Source organism: Ambystoma mexicanum, chromosome 3p (assembly GCF_040938575.1).
Source record: "Ambystoma mexicanum isolate Mex_15411 chromosome 3p, UKY_AmexF1_1, whole genome shotgun sequence".
Lineage (NCBI taxonomy): Eukaryota > Metazoa > Chordata > Amphibia > Caudata > Ambystomatidae > Ambystoma > Ambystoma mexicanum.
In genome coordinates, this window is record NC_090925.1 from 95,819,802 (window position 1) to 95,838,262 (window position 18,461).

The 18,461-nt window shown below is 43.7% G+C and overlaps 1 protein-coding gene across 1 annotated transcript in view; it reads right to left on the reverse strand.

Moving 5' to 3' along the window:
• Nucleotides 1-931: 931 nt before the first annotated feature.
• Nucleotides 932-18,461, reverse strand: part of LOC138580127 (putative DBH-like monooxygenase protein 2) — a 548,912-nt gene continuing 531,382 nt past the window's right edge. The window contains exon 15 of the mRNA XM_069650422.1: nucleotides 932-2,191. The gene's annotated coding sequence lies outside the window, so the exon portion shown is untranslated. The remainder of the gene's footprint in view (nucleotides 2,192-18,461) is intronic.

The window sequence follows — 18,461 nt, forward strand, 5'->3', positions numbered from 1 at the left end:
GGAACACAGCAACACCTTCTTTGTGTCTGGTTCTCATTCCTAACATAGAAGGGTGGCAGCCACCATCTTGATTCAGCAGATCGTGGCTCCTTTTCATGCCAGGTTTTCATTGTATTTGCCACTCATGCCCTTCAACCAGGTAGCTGATTGGTCTGCCCAGTTACCACAAGTCGTGGCATCTTGCACCATTGCATGTTGATCAGAACAGCCACTGTATTTATTTGCAAAAACAAAGAGGTGATGGCTGGAAGGTTTAGAATTAATCTTAACCACTGGCAATGCTCTGGGCAACCCTCCAGACCACCGTTCTTAGCCTGCCAAGCCATTACAGAAGGGAAAGACCATATGCAAATCAGGCTTGGCCCCACCCCAAAAGGGGCAGTCCAGCCCGAACTGCTAGACCACATCCCTTCTGCACGAGACCACAAGCATCCCCAAACATGTTCACCCTTGTTGGGGCTCATCAGTGACGGGCCTAGAGACCCAAGCTACTCCTCACTGATGACGCCCAACAAGGCTGACACATGTCTGGGGATGCTTGTGGTCTCGTGCAGAAGGGATGTGACCTAGCAGTTCGGGCTGGACTGTCCCTTTTGGGGTAGGACCATGCCTGATTTGTATATGGTTTTTCCCCTTCTGTAATGGCTTGGCAGACTGAAAAACAATGGTCTGGAGGGTTGCCCAGAGCTTTTCCCGTGGTTATGATTTATTCCAAACCTTCCAGCCATCACCTTTTCGTTTTACTGTATTTATTTGGCCATTGCCTGTGCTGGGAGGTAGCTCTTCCTAGAAACCTCCTCACCAAGTGGCACACATCACATGATCTCAACACACTAATTGATCCATGATTTGTTTTTGTGCATGGTGGGCGGAATAAGGAAATCAAACACATTGACCACTTAGCAAATTAATGGAAATACCACATTGCATATATTGAAACATAATGTTGTTTGTTTATTGTTTTTGCATATGAAAGGAGAAACGAAAGCAAATTACAGATATTGATTGACTTGTTATTGTTTTAAGGCTCAAGAGAGTAGATACCATTTCACACACATTGACAAATGTACACTTTTCCATTCAGGAGATGAAAATCTTAATCACAGTAACTGACCCACAGATTATTGGAGAAGTAGAGAAAAAAGAAATTCTAACACATTGACATGTTATGTATTTTGCAAAGGAGGAGAGAAAACCCCACAAATAGTAATCCATGATTTTGTGTTGTTGTTGTACACGAGATCGCAAATCAGTGCTGTGAATATTGTGTTTGCAGTAGAGGGAAGAGCAAATCACACACATTGCCATGTGATTGTTTTAGTTTGCAGGCGAGGAAGAATCATCATGATTGATTTTGGGAGCATGAGAGAAAGAAAGACATCGCACACAATGTGACTTGCTTTGTTTGCACAAGAGAGGAGAAACAAATGAACACAGAATGGCACATGATTAGTTTCACCTATGGTCGTGCTTGACTTTTTTGCGGTGCAGGATGAGGGAAGCCAAATCAAACTGACACAAAATTATATTTTTGATTAGCGCTGCAGAAGAGAAACAAAATAGCAGCTATTGGCATGTGATTGCTAGAGGAGTGGAAAGGTAAAATCATCACACAGTGGTCCGTGATCGTTTTGACCCAGAGTATAGAAGGAACCAAATAAGACAATTTGATTTGATAATGTCAGAGTGCAGTCGGGGTGAAATCCTCAAACATATTCATGAATGACACAGGAGGGAATTAGAAAACAAATGATGACACATTGACCCATGCTAATTGTCAGGCATAATAGAGGATACACCAAATCACACAGTGAACATTTCTTTTGCACAGGAGTAGAAACAAAATCACACGCATTGACCATGATGTATTTGCACAAGACAGCATAAATAAAAACACACCATTTCACTTATGGTTGTTTATGGGTGTGGGAGAAGAGAAACCAAAATACACACATTGAGATGTGAGTGTTTTGTACAAGATAGAAGAAAAGCAAATCACACATTGTCACATTATTTGTTTCGGATACCGCAGACAAGAAATGAAAGTGTGATGTGTTAATTTGTGAGGTACAGAAGAGAAGAAATTACACAGACTGGCACTTGTTTTGTTATTGAATTATTCCTCCTTCATCCCAGACCCAGTCCTTCCTCTTCCCCTTTTGTATCATCTTCTCTTTAAAGGGGAATTGTCCTGTATCGGAAAATAAAATACAAATGTTAGTGCACACCTTTTGTTAACCATTAATCAATTCAAATTAGCAATAATCAATACAATTTTAGGTGCGGGGAGGAACAATGATCCTGACACAAGATCACAAGATATATTAAATAAAGAAATGAGCTCCAGTGTATGGACTCTCCCGTCCCCTGCACACTTCCGAATACTGAAAGGATTAGCCAATAGTTTGAGACCAAACAGTCATACAAATTCATAGAGAATTAAGAATACACACTATACAACACAACAGTATAAACTAGTGGCTATTTATTGACCTCAATATCTTCTTGAAATCAGGCAGTCTGAAGAAAGCTGATGCGTTTCAGGGCAAAGACTCCTTCTTCAAGAACAGTTCAAACTGTAAAGGAATACCAAAGCAAACTTACCACGCCTGTAAACTCATATCAATCCAATACATATTGTAATTATTTGTGTATAAATCCGTGAAAACTTTAAGTGTTAGTCGTGGCAAGGTTATGTACAAAAGTCAAAGTGAAATACAAATAGATGCAATCCCAATGGAGTCGAAAGAGCCAACTGGATGTGACTGGGTGATTCAAAGAGGAGGGGTGAAGAAAACACCTTTAGCTGATTTACCTAGGTGTGGCATTGTGGGGTACACTTACCAGCCCCAACAGAAATGGCCTGCATCACAAAACTGCATTTCAACATTGATCCAACAATGGCTGTGCTTTGTCTGCTCAGCACATATGCAGCGAGATTCAGCCACCACAAGAATAGCTGCATTTTTCTGTCATTCACGTGAATCCAGAGAAAACAACTCAAATTTAGAATGGATGTGTATTGCTGCTCTGTCATTTAAACCTTCAAGGCTGCACAGGAACATGACCTACATTTAAAACGGCATTGCACTGATGCTAATTTCATTTCAAACATCACACAGTTTTGTTCTAGTAAAACACAGCCCTGTCCGTTTATTTCATTTTGAACACCATCAAATAAGGCCATCCCTCCCAGAACGGCATTGTTTCATCAGTAAAGTCCATGAAAATCAAAATAATTCTGCTTCAAGTCTGCATGGGCTGGATTTGCTTTTTGAAATAAATCAGGGAAAGTACTTCAAAGGAAAGATGCTCTATCTTGCTTCTTGTCAATTACCAAGAACCATTTTCAATCATATCTCTGTGTCCAGAAACCGACCAGATTTATAAAAAGCCTTTCAGAAAGTAAATGCAAAGTAAATTGTGTGCGGAGAAAAACCGCATCTGGTGAAATCAACATGTAAAAAAAAAGAACACATGTAAATCCGTTTTTGCAAAAGCAAGAAATCTGCTCTTTGAAAGCTAAATGTGAAATAATATTGTGGCTCGCACAGAAACAAAATTGCATAGGGGCTGCAAAGTTATGTATTTTACGTTTTTTTCCCTCAAAAAGGACTTCAAGAGGCTGAGGCCAGGAAGTTCTGTTAAACCATCTTGGCTTAAAAAATGATGTTGCACCTACGAGTGAATTAAGGTTGCAAGGCCATGTGGTCTGTTCTCATGGGACTGTCATAATTACAGGTTCTACCAGATTGCCCGGCAAGCCTGCCATCAAATACAATGGAGATGCCTGATCCCTGTGTTGTTGGCCCGGAGGTGTGATTTCCTCTACATTCATGCCCAGTACCCACTGGAGGACTTCAAAGGGAGTTGAGTAATGGAAAGCCTTGTGCAAGCTGACCCAGGGGAGACAATTTAAATTGTGGGGGTCGCAGTGCCACCTCATTGACAATGCAGAATTTTTATACTTTAAGACATTTTTGCCCGCAATCTGAATAAGCAGTAATATGATATGACATTTTTTATGTGATTTTTGGACAAGCACAATAAGACTATGTGCATCTTTCTGGCATGTGGTGAACCAAAATGAAGGGAAAAATGAATTTCTGTGTGAAGCATAAATGGCACAGATATTAAACTTGGGGAAACTATGCCAAATATTATCATGCATATGTGTTGCCATTTTCAGAATTTTAGATAATATGTTTCTCGTGAAAACGGTGAAATGGTGCCCAAAGACGAGGCAACATCACACAGAATTGGCGTGCAATGTGCCTATCTGTTTTTTATGATGATGACTATTGTAAATACTAGGTTTTTGTTCCATAACTTATTTTTGGTATAAAGTAACTGTGGTGAGACAAAGCAAGTCATAAAACGTACACACTTAAACTGATGTCACTTCCCCGTAATCAATCAGCTCAGAGGGAGGTGGAAGGAACCATAGGCTAACCTATCCTAGGATAGGACTAATTCTTGGGTGCTTCTGCTCATATTGTAAAATTCCATGTTGTCATTCTGGCTAGTTAAGGGGTAGACAGGGAGATGCAGGAATATTCAGGAGGATAGCTGAGGGGCAACATGCTCGCCTTGGAAGCAAGATGACACGGAGCAACACAGGTTCCATCCCCGGGTCCGCGCTTAGAAACCTCTGGGTATTAAGCATGCTATAAATAACCTATCATATCCTATCATTCAACATTCAAAATTCACCCTTCAAGATTCCAAGACTCCAGATCCAGGCAGAACCACCTATACAGAACTAGGCATACCCAATAATCCAGGGAGAAAAGAGGAGAGGCAGCTGATCCCCTTTAGGAGAATCCAGTAACCAGACCCTTTGCCCAGCTGGTTCATCCCGCTATCCACAGTGACCAGACTTTGCCCAGCTGTCCCCGACAAGGAGAGCCCAGTGACCCAGTAACCAGATCTCTTGACCCCGCTGGCCGTGACCAGGTCCTTGGACCCACTGTCTAGTGACCCTGCTGGATGTCCAAATTACCAAACTCAAGCTTGCCTTGTACGTATCCCATCACCCAGTACCAAAATAAACACGCATATCCCACTAACTTACCTTGCATCCTGTTCAAACCCCATTAAAATCCCATAAAAACCCTATAAAAACACTTTCCAAAGTGCCAGTATCCTCTGTTCACCTTTTTCCCTAGAAGAATCTGTGTTAGTCTATATCTGTTAGCATATTTCTTTTCTATTTCTTTCTTTTTCCTGTGTAAGTCCCTAGTATCATTTGGAATACATCAATTAATTTCCCCATTGAAAATTCACATTTATTATTGTTGCCCTTCGAAAGTAACAATTTTGTAGAGTGTTTTTACTAATTATAGCCTTCAAATATAGTTTCAGTAGAACTAATCATTGGGCTAACAAAACCAATGTTGTCTGTGTAGTTTGCTTTCTTTAAAATCCGACTTGCATTTCCCATACAAAAACAATTTTGTCATCCCATAAATCATCCCTTCCCCTCAGCATCCAATCTGTTATGTGTCTTTGTTTCCCATCCCAAAAACTGATTTTCGATTTTGAGTGCTAAGCACATTTCCTTAGCTGTTTGCCAGTTTAAAGCCTGTGTGAAATATGAAATTGCAAATCTGCCGCGTGTGATTTTTGTTGCATTGTTTTCCTCCCAAAATCGATTTTCTCACATGTGTTCACGTTGCTTTAGTGTCCTGCTCAGCAGCCTGTACGTTTCCTTGTCTCTTTAGTGCAGTCACACGAGTGTATGTCCTATCTATCCTACCACAAATGTAAACTGATCTCTAAGTAACCATTGACAACTGAGTATGCCATTATGCTCATTTTGAGGGTTTTCATTGAGGGTGGTGGGTCGAATTTAAAAAACTGATTTTTCCCTCTTCTTGTTGACTCCTTGTGACTGCTTTCAATCCACACAGAATTTAGTTAGCAGGTGTTTGGGGGTGTGTTGCAGGGAGAGTGCATAACCCAGGTGCCAACAATGATTGTGTATAAAAGGCGATTTTATTTCCAATTCTATTTAAGGTTTATGTAGATGATGTCAGAAAGTTGAATTAACTGTTTTATAAGATTTTGACTTTGTGTTGCCACACCGTGGTGGCTGCTGCCCTAAATTCTGTTTTGCTCTGATTTTCCTTTGAATTCTAAAAATAAATAAATATTACTTTGTTACACACCCGCCTGGTTCATGGTCCATTTCGACACAGGGTGTTTGTTGAGGTGGGTGTGAGGCGGGTTGGGTGCCTCTTCAAGAAAGAATCCAGGGTTCAAATAAAAAAAGTAAAAAGGCGATTTATTGTGCGCCACCTTCAATGTCAATGACAGAAGTCCCTGGCTGGAGTGTGCCGTGCCATAAAATCTGTTACAGCATGCTGTGGTCGTAAAACCGTAACAACAAATCCATAGAAAAGAAGAGTCAAACGAAATAGGCTGATTCCCGAAGGTAGCTCACAAGTTAATGTAATAAGTTCAGGTCCTCAACCATGTGCAATTAACTCTGCAAGAAACGTAATAGCATCAAATTAGTGCCAGTCTACCCAATATCTCCCAAGCGGAGTCAATTATCAACAACTAATTGTTAATGCTTACCCTCGTAACGAACAGAAGCTCAAATCCCTGAATGGCGCATGGACGCAGCGTTCACTTCCAAAAACCGGTATTTTGGCAGGGTCTGCTCACATTAGTGGCAGGGAGGCCAAGGCTAACTTGCAAACAACGGTATGGAAGCCTGACCAAAGCAACACCAGTGGCTATGACTGATTTCGAGACTTAGGCCCATGGGGCACCCTTGCTCTGCCTTTCTCCTCTCAAAGTCAACCAGGGCTGTACAGGACCTCCCAGTGAGGCCTTATCTTTTTAACATGTGTCGGCAGCAGATTATTTAAAACAAGAAGTGATTAGTGATTAGTGAAGGCTAAAGGTACTTTTTTCTTTAAATTATGTAAAGTTTTAATAAGCTATTTAAGTGTGATTCTTGGTTGATTAGACTTTATTTGGTTACAGAACAAGCAGTGTGAAACAATGACTTTGTAATGCATTTAATTTAACTTTGTGTCTGTATAAAATGGTTTGTAAATTCTTATTCATTTTCATTCTGGAGCTTGTAGGATTCCATTCAGGATGGGAAAAATAAAGCTACAATCAAATCATTTTACTGCCACTTTTTGACCAACTATGATTGTAGATTTATTGGTAAAAGCAGGCGGATTCCGAATTGTTAATTGTGGGTGAGCCACGTAGTACAAGTGAAGAGAAAAGGCAATTTTGCCTATGTTTTGCTATTTACTTTTCCAGTGCTTTGTGAAAACCATTCAATTTGCCTGCATGGCCATTTTGCAGAGAAGTGCATACAGGAGTGGTCCCCTCCATGCAATTTAGGATTCAAAACAAAATTACCCCAATACGCTTGTGCAACAACCCGTTTCTACAATGTGCATTTTTAAAGTAATCAGTATCAGATTGAGTATTTTTTTTTAACTGTTTATGGTTTATTACAAACCTTTACAAAATAAGTAAGAAAAAGAAACTAAATAAATGGAAAAAGAAAAGTAAAGAGAAAGATTGAATACAGAAACTTACAATATAAACAACATTTCATCTTCATAGCTTACAATCATTGGTATAAAAGTGTACAATTCATAACAATATTTTTTTCCTATAAATCATCCCTATCACCTGAAGTTTCTTTTATATACAGAGTAGCAGCTACAGTCAGCAGGGTTTAAGTACCATTTACAATTCTGTGCAAAAAGTGACTTGTGTGCAAAGACTCAGAATGTTATTATTTTAAAAAAAAACTTCAACACATATTTGTACCAACTTGAGCTCAGAAGATGTGAGGTCAAGTACCTACATTTCCAGCTATCCTCAAATTCTGGCTTTACCACTTAATCAAATTGTGTAATGATTGGCAGATCATTGAATCTCACAGTGTGTTTCCTGTCAGAATTAGGAGTTAGCCCGTAGAAGTGATTCAGTTTGCAGTATGAGCTATTCAAAAAAGCCCCACTCATGGTTTAATAGATGGGCAGCGCAGGGGTCAGGTCCCACACACACACACACACACACACACACACACACACACAAATATGTATAGGGGTAGCTGGGCAGCAGCGGCTCCTCCTCCCTGCCACATTCAACGTGGAGGGATACCAGGAGGCCAGAAGCCCCTCAACCTGCACTGTCTAGCTCCTGATCCCACACTCTCCTGCATGCCAGCACTCCCACACACCTTAAACTCAATTGAAATGTGCGGCAAAACTGCAACAAAATATAACATTTTGTGCTTCAAAATGTCATTTTGTAAGAAACAAAATATCTTTATCCTTGCTTCAATATTTATCTAGGAGGAGGGAGGCTGAGGCAGTATTTCACAACAAAATGGCTGGATCACAAGCACCTCCTCAGTGGCCTGCTGGGAGTATCCACAGTATTCAGGGAGTGATTGTTGAGCGCACACCATCTCAGAGGGAATAAGGACTGAAGGCCTTGTTGCTCAGACTCTGCACTGGTAGAAGTGTGCCAAAAAAGCAGTGAAACTGTGACCCAGGCAGTGGGTAGTGTAGACAGGAAAGGAGCAACATGAGACACATTTATTCATGGGTTCAAACCATGCTGGTTGACAGCCAATTGTCTTGAAACAGACTTCAGTTTAGCTGTAACCGCTAGCAAGTGGTAAAGTGAAAGGTAGTGCTCTAACTTCACAAAGAACAGTTCTGAAATGGTGGAAATGATTGCAAAACGTAGTGGAACTGTTGACAGTAAAAATGTAATCTATTGGAACGCTGCTCCTGACCGTTCCTGCTCACTGAGCCCCTGTGGAGGAGGAGGTGGCACATCCTCGATTCTCCCCAGGCAGGCCAAGAAGACAGGGTGGGGATAGGGCGGGGAGGTGGGAATGGTTGTAAATGGGAATGGTAGTCGGGAGAGCTGATGGGAGGCAGGGCTGGACTGGGAACTAAAAAAGGCCCTGGAAATAATTACTGGGGTCCAACAAAGGCCCTGGAAATAATGTTAAAAGTGGCCAGATATGACACATTTTCAGCAAGCCCAGTGCTTTTCCTACGAGAACATTTGGAAATACCACAGAAAAGAGGCCCAGGGTGCAGAGGCCCACCGGGAAATCTCCAGAGTTCCCTATAGGCCAGTCCACCCCTGATGGGAGGTGACAGGGTGTGAAAGGTGAAGGAGGAGGGGATAGAATAGAAAGGGGAGAGCAGATGGGGAGGGAAGATAGGTAGATTGATATTGCCACACTTTTTTTTTACTTCTCTTTTGCTCTGTACTGTTTTTATATCTTAATTAAAGCGTTAAGTTGAAAAAAGGTACACCACGTTTGTTTTAGGGCATGATTAATTGGGATTAATCTCTCAGAATGTTTCTAAGGGTTCTGCAGCATTCATGTTTCTGCTTTGGCAGTAGTTTTCCTTATGAAGATGGGGGAGCATATGGAAGATGAAGTGAGTAGCGAGTGGAAGGTCAGAGTAGTGAGCAAGCTTATGGAAGGAAACAGAGGAGAAAATGGAAGAAGAGAGCAGAAGACTGTGGAAGGATAAGTAGAGAGCATTTGATTTCGGAAGGCAAGAGCAGATTTCCATTAAGATAAATTGCGTGAACCTGTGCAAATTACCTTAAAACCTGGTGAGGTGAACATGCTGTTTTCAGCCAGAGTCATACCTCTAAACACACATTTCCAACAGTAGAAAAAGACACCTTAAAAAAAATTTAACATTTGTTTCATGCATGACAGCCATTAACTATTCACACCATAAGCTCCACGCCCATGTCCCACCTACACGGGACCTTTAGTCAGCCTTGCACAATAATCCCTTTGCCTTAAATGTGCCACAGAGTGCAATCCCAATAAGAATCTTTATCAGACATTCTGTTAGTATTGTAGGTAAATGTGTCAACCCTGGACCTAACAACCTGGTTTTGAATCCATGATTTTGCACCTTATAAAGCAGTCTAACAGACTAGACCAATTTAAGGATACAAAGGAATTTTTCCAGATGCAGGAAGAAATATTTTGGCGGAAAACGGGTCTGAGAAATCGGGCTTAACGGTGTCATTATTTTTAGGGTACCCCTACACACACAATGGAAGTTGGGTCCCCCTGATCACAAACCCAGCCCACCTAGATACACATTTCTGGCGCCGGGCTTGCCTTGGAGGAACAGGTCTTGCACGTTGACGCATAAAGATCTGGTGTTTAATTTGGAAAGAGTAAAATCTTGCCTAGTGAGATCATAAAGTCTTCCTTTAGTGTAATTGGTTATTCATAACGTGCCTAATACCCAGATGTTTCTAAGCGTGGACCATGAGATCGAACCTGTGCTGCTGTGTGTTGTCTAGGCTTCCAAGAGGAGCACGTTGCCCCAGACCTATCGCAGTAGAACCAATGTGTTAGAAAACAAACATACATTGTGGCACTGGGGGTGGGGAATAACACAGCTGCAGGATTATTTGGAAGTTGTGTGCTGTCGATTTCAATTTTCATCCCATATCTCCTACTATTTGCGCCTTCCCGACTATTCTCACCCAAGATTACAGCCCTGAGTTTGACTTCTTCTACACGTTACATCTAAACTTATTCACAACAGGTACTGATGATGCTAAATCCGTGATCATGTCCTTTTGCTGTCAACCAGGGTGGATTTCAGTCTTTTACAGATTTTAAGCAAAGAGAAAACAACAAACTGTAATGCCACTACACGAGCAAATGTCAACTCTTTATTCACTTTCAGGAAGTGTAGGCACTTTGCATCAGTGCCAGCATTTACTAGATCCAAATTGGCAGATATTTCTCTAAAGAGCAAGTAATCAAGGCATGGTGCCAGCTTGATGGCATGTGTGCAGTGTGTGCACATTTCCTGAATGGCCAATAATGAATAACATAAGACAGGATAACATTATAATATACATGTATGTGAAAGGTGCATGTATAATAACCACAGCAAGGATATCAGTGACATAAGCGGAGAGGAATGTACAACCTTTCAGTGTACATAAGCAGATGAACCTTTCAGTGCACAGAAGCAGATACAAGCAAGCTCAGACATAGGCAAAGCCTGAACCTTTCAGTGTACAGAAGCAGATCCAAGCAAGCTCAGACATAGGCAAAGCCTGAACCTTTCAGTGTACAGAAGCAGATCCAAGCAAGCTCAGACATAGGCAAAGCCTGAACCTTTCAGTGTACAGAAGCAGATCCAAGCAAGCTCAGACATAGGCAAAGCCTGAACCTTTCAGTGTACAGAATCAGATACAAGCAAGCTCAGACATTGGCAAAGCCTGAACCTTTCAGTGTACAGAAGCAGATCCAAGCAAGTTCAGACATTGGCAAAGCCTGAACCTTTCAGTGTACAGAAGCAGATCCAAGCAAGCTCAGACATAGGCAAAGCCTAAACCTTTCAGTGTACAGAAGCAAATACAAGCAAGTTCAGACATAGGCAAAGCCTGAACCTTTCAGTGTACAGAAGCCGTTACAAGCAAGTTCAGACATAGGCAAAGCCTGAACCTTTCAGTGTACAGAAGCAAATACAAGCAAGTTCAGACATTGGCATAGCCTGAACCTTTCAGTGTACAGAAGCAGATACAAGCAAGCTCAGACATAGGCAAAGCCTGAACCTTTCAGTGTACAGAAGCAAATACAAGCAAGTTCAGACATTGGCATAGCCTGAACCTTTCAGTGTACAGAAGCAGATACAAGCAAGCTCAGACATAGGCAAAGCCTGAACCTTTCAGTGTACAGAAGCACATATAAGCACATTCAGACACAGGCATAGCTTGAACCTTTCAGTGTACAGAAGCAGATACAAGCAAGTTCAGACATAGGCAAAGCCTGAACCTTTCAGTGTACAGAAGCACATATAAGCACATTCAGACACAGGCATAGCCTGAACCTTTCAGTGTACAGAAGCAGATCCAAGCAAGCTCAGACATAGGCAAAGCCTGAACCTTTCAGTGTACAGAAGCACATATAAGCACATTCAGACACAGGCATAGCCTGAACCTTTCAGTGTACAGAAGCAGATACAAGCAAGTTCAGACATAGGCAAAGCCTGAACCTTTCAGTGTAAAGAAGCAGATACAAGCAAGTTCAGACATAGGCAACGCCTGAACCTTTCAGTGTACAGAAGCAGATGCAAGCAAGTTCAGACATTGGCGTAGCCTGAACCTTTCAGTGTACAGAAGCAGATCTAAGCAAGTTCAGACAAAGGCGTAGCCTGAACCCTTCAGTGTACAGAAGCAGATGTAAGCAAGTTCAGACTTAGACGTAGCCTGAACCTTTCAGTGTACAGAAGCAGTTATAAGCAAGTTCAGACATAGGCGTAGCCTGAACCTTTCAGTGTACAGAAGCAGATTTAAGCAAGTTCAGACATAGGCGTAGCCTGAACCTTTCAGTGTACAGAAGCCGATGTAAGCAATTTCAGACATAGGCATAGCCTGAACCTTTCAGTGTACAGAAGAAGATACAAGCAAGTTCTAACCTAGACATAGCCTGAACCTTTCAGTGTAGAGAAGCAGATACAAGCAAGTTCAGACCTAGACATAGCCTGAACCTTTCAGTGTACAGAAGCAGATCTAAGCAAGTTCAGACATAGGCATAGCTGGAACCTTTCAGTGTACGAAGCAGATCTAAGTAAGTTCAGACCTGGGCATAGCCTGAACCTTTCAATGCACAGAAGCAGATCTAAGCAAGTTCAGACCTAGGCATAGCCTGAACATTTCAGTGTACAGAAGCAGATCTAAGCAAGTACAGACATAGGCATAGCCGGAACCTTTCCGTGTACAGAAGCAGGGCTAAGCAAGTTCAGATCTAGATGTAGCCTGAGCCTTTCAGTGTACAGAAGCAGATCTAAGCAAGTTCAGACATAGGCATAGCCTGAACCTTTCATGAACCTTTCAACTGGACCACCTCAGCCCATTTTCTCTTCTAATATCGATAAAGAATGTGTCATTGCATTGGTTGTTACAGAAATAGAAACTACAGTTATACAATTGAATCCGGCATGAAGCATAAAGCATTGTAAAAACATTACATAGCTATTTCTGTAATTGTTGCATGCATGTGTATGTCAGTAAGTGGGCGAAATTGACCTAGTTAAAGTTACAAATAAACGTTCTACTGTAAGAATCTTTTTGGTACCCTATAACTTTGTCTCCCCTAAACATATCAAAACCAAACATCATGATGTACACATGCATGAGATTTCTTTTCAATCACTAGGGAGTGAGGAAAAACAATGCAGAATTGCATGGACGCACCTGAATGCACCACACTTGTTTGTCAAGTCAAAATACTAGTTACAAAGAAAAAAGTGTGAGCGTTCTTGGAGTCTGAAGCATATTAAGTTCGGTTGGCATAACTCAGTGTGCCATCTTTTTAAGACAAACAAGTAAAATACTAGATTAAACGTCTTAGAATTATTTGGAGGCAATAGCAGATTGTATTGAGTAGTTGTGGGACTCATTAAGGGTTGGCTGCTACGGAAATAAAGTGCCCATAACAACGTATACCAGCACCTTTCCAGTCTGGCCAACTCCACGCATGGCTTTAGGGAATCTCATGTACCAGCAAGGCTGACCAGCAGTAGATTAGGCCTCTACCGGCAGATAAATGCCTGAACTGCCTGCATTAGTAATGTGGGTTGGGAGGATAGCTCAGGGGCACTGTGTTTGTCTTGGAAGCAAGACAACGAATAGCACACGCGTTAGAATCCCGGGGTTGTATTTAGAAACTGGACCTAGGTATTAAGCATGTTATAAAAGAAGAATTATAATTATACAAAATAATGTGTTTTTTTGTATTTGTATTTTAACAAAATGCATTTGTTGATTTTATGATCGTTTTGGTATTGCAAAGGTTTTGTGACCCCTAGGCAATTAAACTAAATACAATAATTACAATCATGCCAGTGGTTCTGGCAACCTCATGGAATGGGGAGTCACCGGCTAATACACCGGTAATACCTGGATATTGGGCGGCAGAGATAGTATGGTAGTTCCCCCGCAGGAGTTATCTGGGTCGGGACTCCCAGTCTACCGCGCACCTTGTTTATGGAGTAATTGTATGTTAGCCCGCAGCCTTGCTCCTGGTTTGTCTGGGGACCAACTCCGGGGTTCCCAATTGGCTGAATGAGTAGGTGGGATGCCAAACCTGTGGATGACATCGGGCGCTGGGAGGATTCAATAATCCACGGATTTAGCTGATTTGCTAAAGACAAACCAGACAAACCAGGAGGAAGGCTGCGGGCTAACATACAATTACTCCATAAACAAGGTGCGCGGTAGACTGGGAGTCCCGACCCAGGTAACTCCAACCAGCTGTAACCTCAATCTAGGGACCTGATCCCTGCATCACCTAAGCTTACTATGGCTGACTATCTCGAATCCAGGACCAATGACACCAAAAACCTTTTTTCTGCTAAAGGATCCACAGTACACGCTTTCCCACCCACCCCAAGGGCGCCGGACACCCTAAGGCAACAATTTGTCAAATTAGAACGACTTTGTACCAAGGAAATCAACAAATTCTGGGAGAGATTTACTCTCCAGTCTTACCTTGAACAAGAAAAAATCCCAAGGGGATTGAGAATTATCATTTTTCCAGACTTTACCAACCCTGATGACGCTGATTTGGCAGCAAAATGGGAAGATAACCTAATCATGGGTTCAAAAATAATGATGGAACTGCTAATTGAACATGATGATAGGGCTCACAAACAACTGATTATAGAAATTGATCAACTGAAAATTGACATAGAATCAAATAACTCTCCAACGGCAACGAAAGAAAATAACTACAAAATCATGTATGAAATATTACGAAACCACCAAGATGAAGTCAAAATCAGAAAATGTAGGAAATTTGCAAGGGATGAAAGGGACTACCAAGACAACAGAGTTTTCACCTTTCAATCTAAACTTGATAACATCCAGAGAACAAGCTCCAATGAAAGCTCACCGGTCAGCTCTCCAGTAACAGCAGAAGCATAGGCTACAATTTCCTTGATGAAATCCAACGGTATAAAAAAGGAGCGCGCGCCCCCCTAACCACAACAACAACAACAAAAAAAGCAAGTTCATTTTATAGACCCTACCAGGGGCAACATACCGCCAAGATTACAACCAAGAGAGGCACGAGAGCGGGCACCAAGAAACACGCAAGAAGAACAAGAAAGCGCTATCAGATTGACAAGATCCAAAACACAACAAGCAGCACCAAGACATCGCACCTAGTAACCAATCTTTCCAAGCATATTCTTTCAGATTGTGACAGGGAAATCCTGAATAAAGGTCTCTCATTTGCTCCGGCCAATAACACCAACTATGTGAATGCACAGATAGATCTTTTTAAATATACCAGGAAACTCAAACTCAAGAAATGTTTTGCCAAACAAATTAAATGGAAATCTCCAAGGACCATATCAGTGCCATTGAATACCATAGATATGGAACATCTAGGACACACCCACCTTCTAACTACTCTTGAACAACCATCGAACATGGAATCACAGACCATGCACCAGACTTTGCAAGAGCTAGACATTGAGGAAAGAAACTTGAAAATACCTGAAATGAAGCCCAAATCCAAATATACTCCAAATCTACAAGGTGAGAATGAGATTGAAATTTTTAGTCAGGCGGCCACACGCGACCTCCAGGCACTGGAAGACCAGAGGATATGTAAACGCCGAAGAGGAACAGACAACATTACCAATCAGGAAAGAGTAGCGCTTAAAGAACTGCAAGACAATCACCAAATCATAATCAAGGAAGCTGACAAAGGGGGTAACGTTGTCATCATGGACAGAGGAGACTACATACAAATGGCCCTCAACCATCTCACCACCCCGGGATGCTATGACACTATCAATAGCAACCCTACGAAGTAAATCCTAATACAAGCCCACATCCTGCTGACCAAATGGCACAAACGCGGACTCCTGTCTGACGAGGAAATGAAATATCTTCACCCAGGACATCCCAGGATGCCAACCATCTACTTTCTACCTAAGATACACAAAGAATTTCACACCATACCAGAAGGTCATCCCATACTGAGTGGAATGGGATCGATAACAGAGCCGCTTAACCAATACATCAACCGAACTCACAACAACAACCTACAGGAAACCTACGGAAGTGAATTCAGGTTTACACGCATCCAGTTGCCACAAAAAATCAGTCATTAACAATATCCCAAAAGGAGAATTCCTACGAGCGAAAAGGAACTGTAGCACTCTGCTTGCTTACGGAGAAGAATGCACAGTCCTCACCAGATGTTTTTCAGAAAGGGGCTACCCCGAACAAGCTATACAAGCAGCTCAAACAATGGCCAACAAAAGAGAACGCTGCACTCTACTGACTCCGAAAGAACAAACCAGAGGTTTAACTCTAAATGACAGCCTACCAAGATATATCACTCAATATTGCAGCAACAAAGTACAGAGGATACTAAAGAGACACTGGCACATCCTATCAATTGATGAAGACATCAGAGTATGGATACCTGACAAACCAAGTATGACTGATACCAAGGCCAGAACACTATGGGGCCGATTCATGGAACAAACGTGGGCCGAAAATCTTCGCGCAAGCAGGCGCAAGCAGGTGCAAGCAGAAAAAAACAGGCGCACGCGCACGCGTGCGATTCATGGAAGTCCCTGCGCGTGTTCACCTCGGGATGTGCGCCAAACCCGTGCATGGCGCACAAGTCACTGCAACATCCCGAAAGGCGTGCGCGACGCGCACAGTGAAAGCGCACAACCTCGGCGCATACACCAGAAAGTGGGCGGGACACGGGCGTAACGCGCGGAATGGGGAACAACGCGCGAAAATAAGGGCGTAACTGGGGATGTACTGCAGGGAAGCAGACGGAACGCCCACACGCACTCGAACCACACGTATTCATGGAATCGAATAGGGCAAAGCCACGCAGAGCCAAAGACACGCACAAGCTGAAACACGTCCGCCACACGAAGGCAGGCGGTAGAGTCCCAGCGCATCACAAAAGTGGCAACATACAGCAATTGGGCCTGTGCGAGCGGGGCACGTGTATTGCGGGGGTGCGCGGGAAGCAACACACGCGATCAAGAGGGGTACGTGTATTTCGGGGGCGCGCGGGAAGTTACACACGCGATTGAGCGGGGTACGTGTATTTCGGGGGTACGCGGGAAGTTACACACATGATTGAGCGGGGTACGTGTATATCGGGGGTGCGCGGGAAGTTAAATACGCGATTGAGCGGAGTACGTGTATTTCGGAGGTGCGCGGGAAGTTACACATGCGATTGAGCGAGGTACGTGTATTTCGGGGGTGCGCGGGAAGTTACACACGCGATTGAGCGGGGTACGTGTATTTAGGGGGTGCGCGGGAAGTTACACACGCGATTGAGCGCGGTACGTGTATTTCGGGGGTGCGCGGGAAGTTACACACGCGATTGAGCGGGGTATGTGTATTTCGGGGGTGCACGGGAAGTTACACACGCGATTGAGCAGGGCACGTGTATTTCTGGGGTGCGCGGGAAGTCACACACGTGATCTCATCAGGGTACGTGTATTTCAGGGTGCGGGGGAAGTATCCCACGCAACATCAGCAGGGTACGTGTATTCCAGGGGTGCGCGGGAAGTTCCACACGCAATTCCATCAGGGTACGTGTATTACAGGGGTGTGCGGGAAGTTCCACATGCGATATCATCAGGGTACGTGTATTACAGGGGTGCGCGGGAAGTCACACACGCGATCTCATCAGGGTACGTGTATTTCAGGGTGCGGGGGAAGTATCCCACGCAACATCAGCAGGGTACGTGTATTCCAGGGGTGCGCGGGAAGTTCCACACGCAATTCCATCAGGGTATGTGTATTACAGGGGTGCGCGGGAAGTTCCACACGCGATATCATCAGGGTACGTGTATTACAGGGGTGCGCGGGGAGCAGCACAGGTGAATTGCACGTGTGGGTCCTCCCAGGTGTTCCCTCTACACCCTCCACGGCCCCTGCAGGTGGCTCACACCACAGGGGCCTACCCAGCACATGTCATGCAGGCACCCCATCCACCATGCCCCATCCAGCCAACCCACATGTCAACTTGCACTACTGCCCACCAACGCATGTCCCCCTGCACCCCCAGCCACCAGGGGCACCCTCCACCAGGCCCCCACCCATGTCTCCCACCACCCCCACCCCCCAGCAGTGCAGGGGCACCCACCACCAGGCCCCCACCCATGTCTCCCACCACCCCCACCCCCCAGCAGTGCAGGGGAAGCCTCCACCAGGCCCCCACCCATGTCTCCCACCACCCCCACCCCCCAGTCACCAGGGGCAGCCTCCACCAGGCCCCCACCCATGTCTCCCACCACCCCCACCCCCCAGCCACCAGGGGCAGCCTCCACCAGGCCCCCACCCATGTCGACCACCACCCCCACCCCCCAGCAGTGCAGGGGCAGCCTCAACCAGGCCTCCAC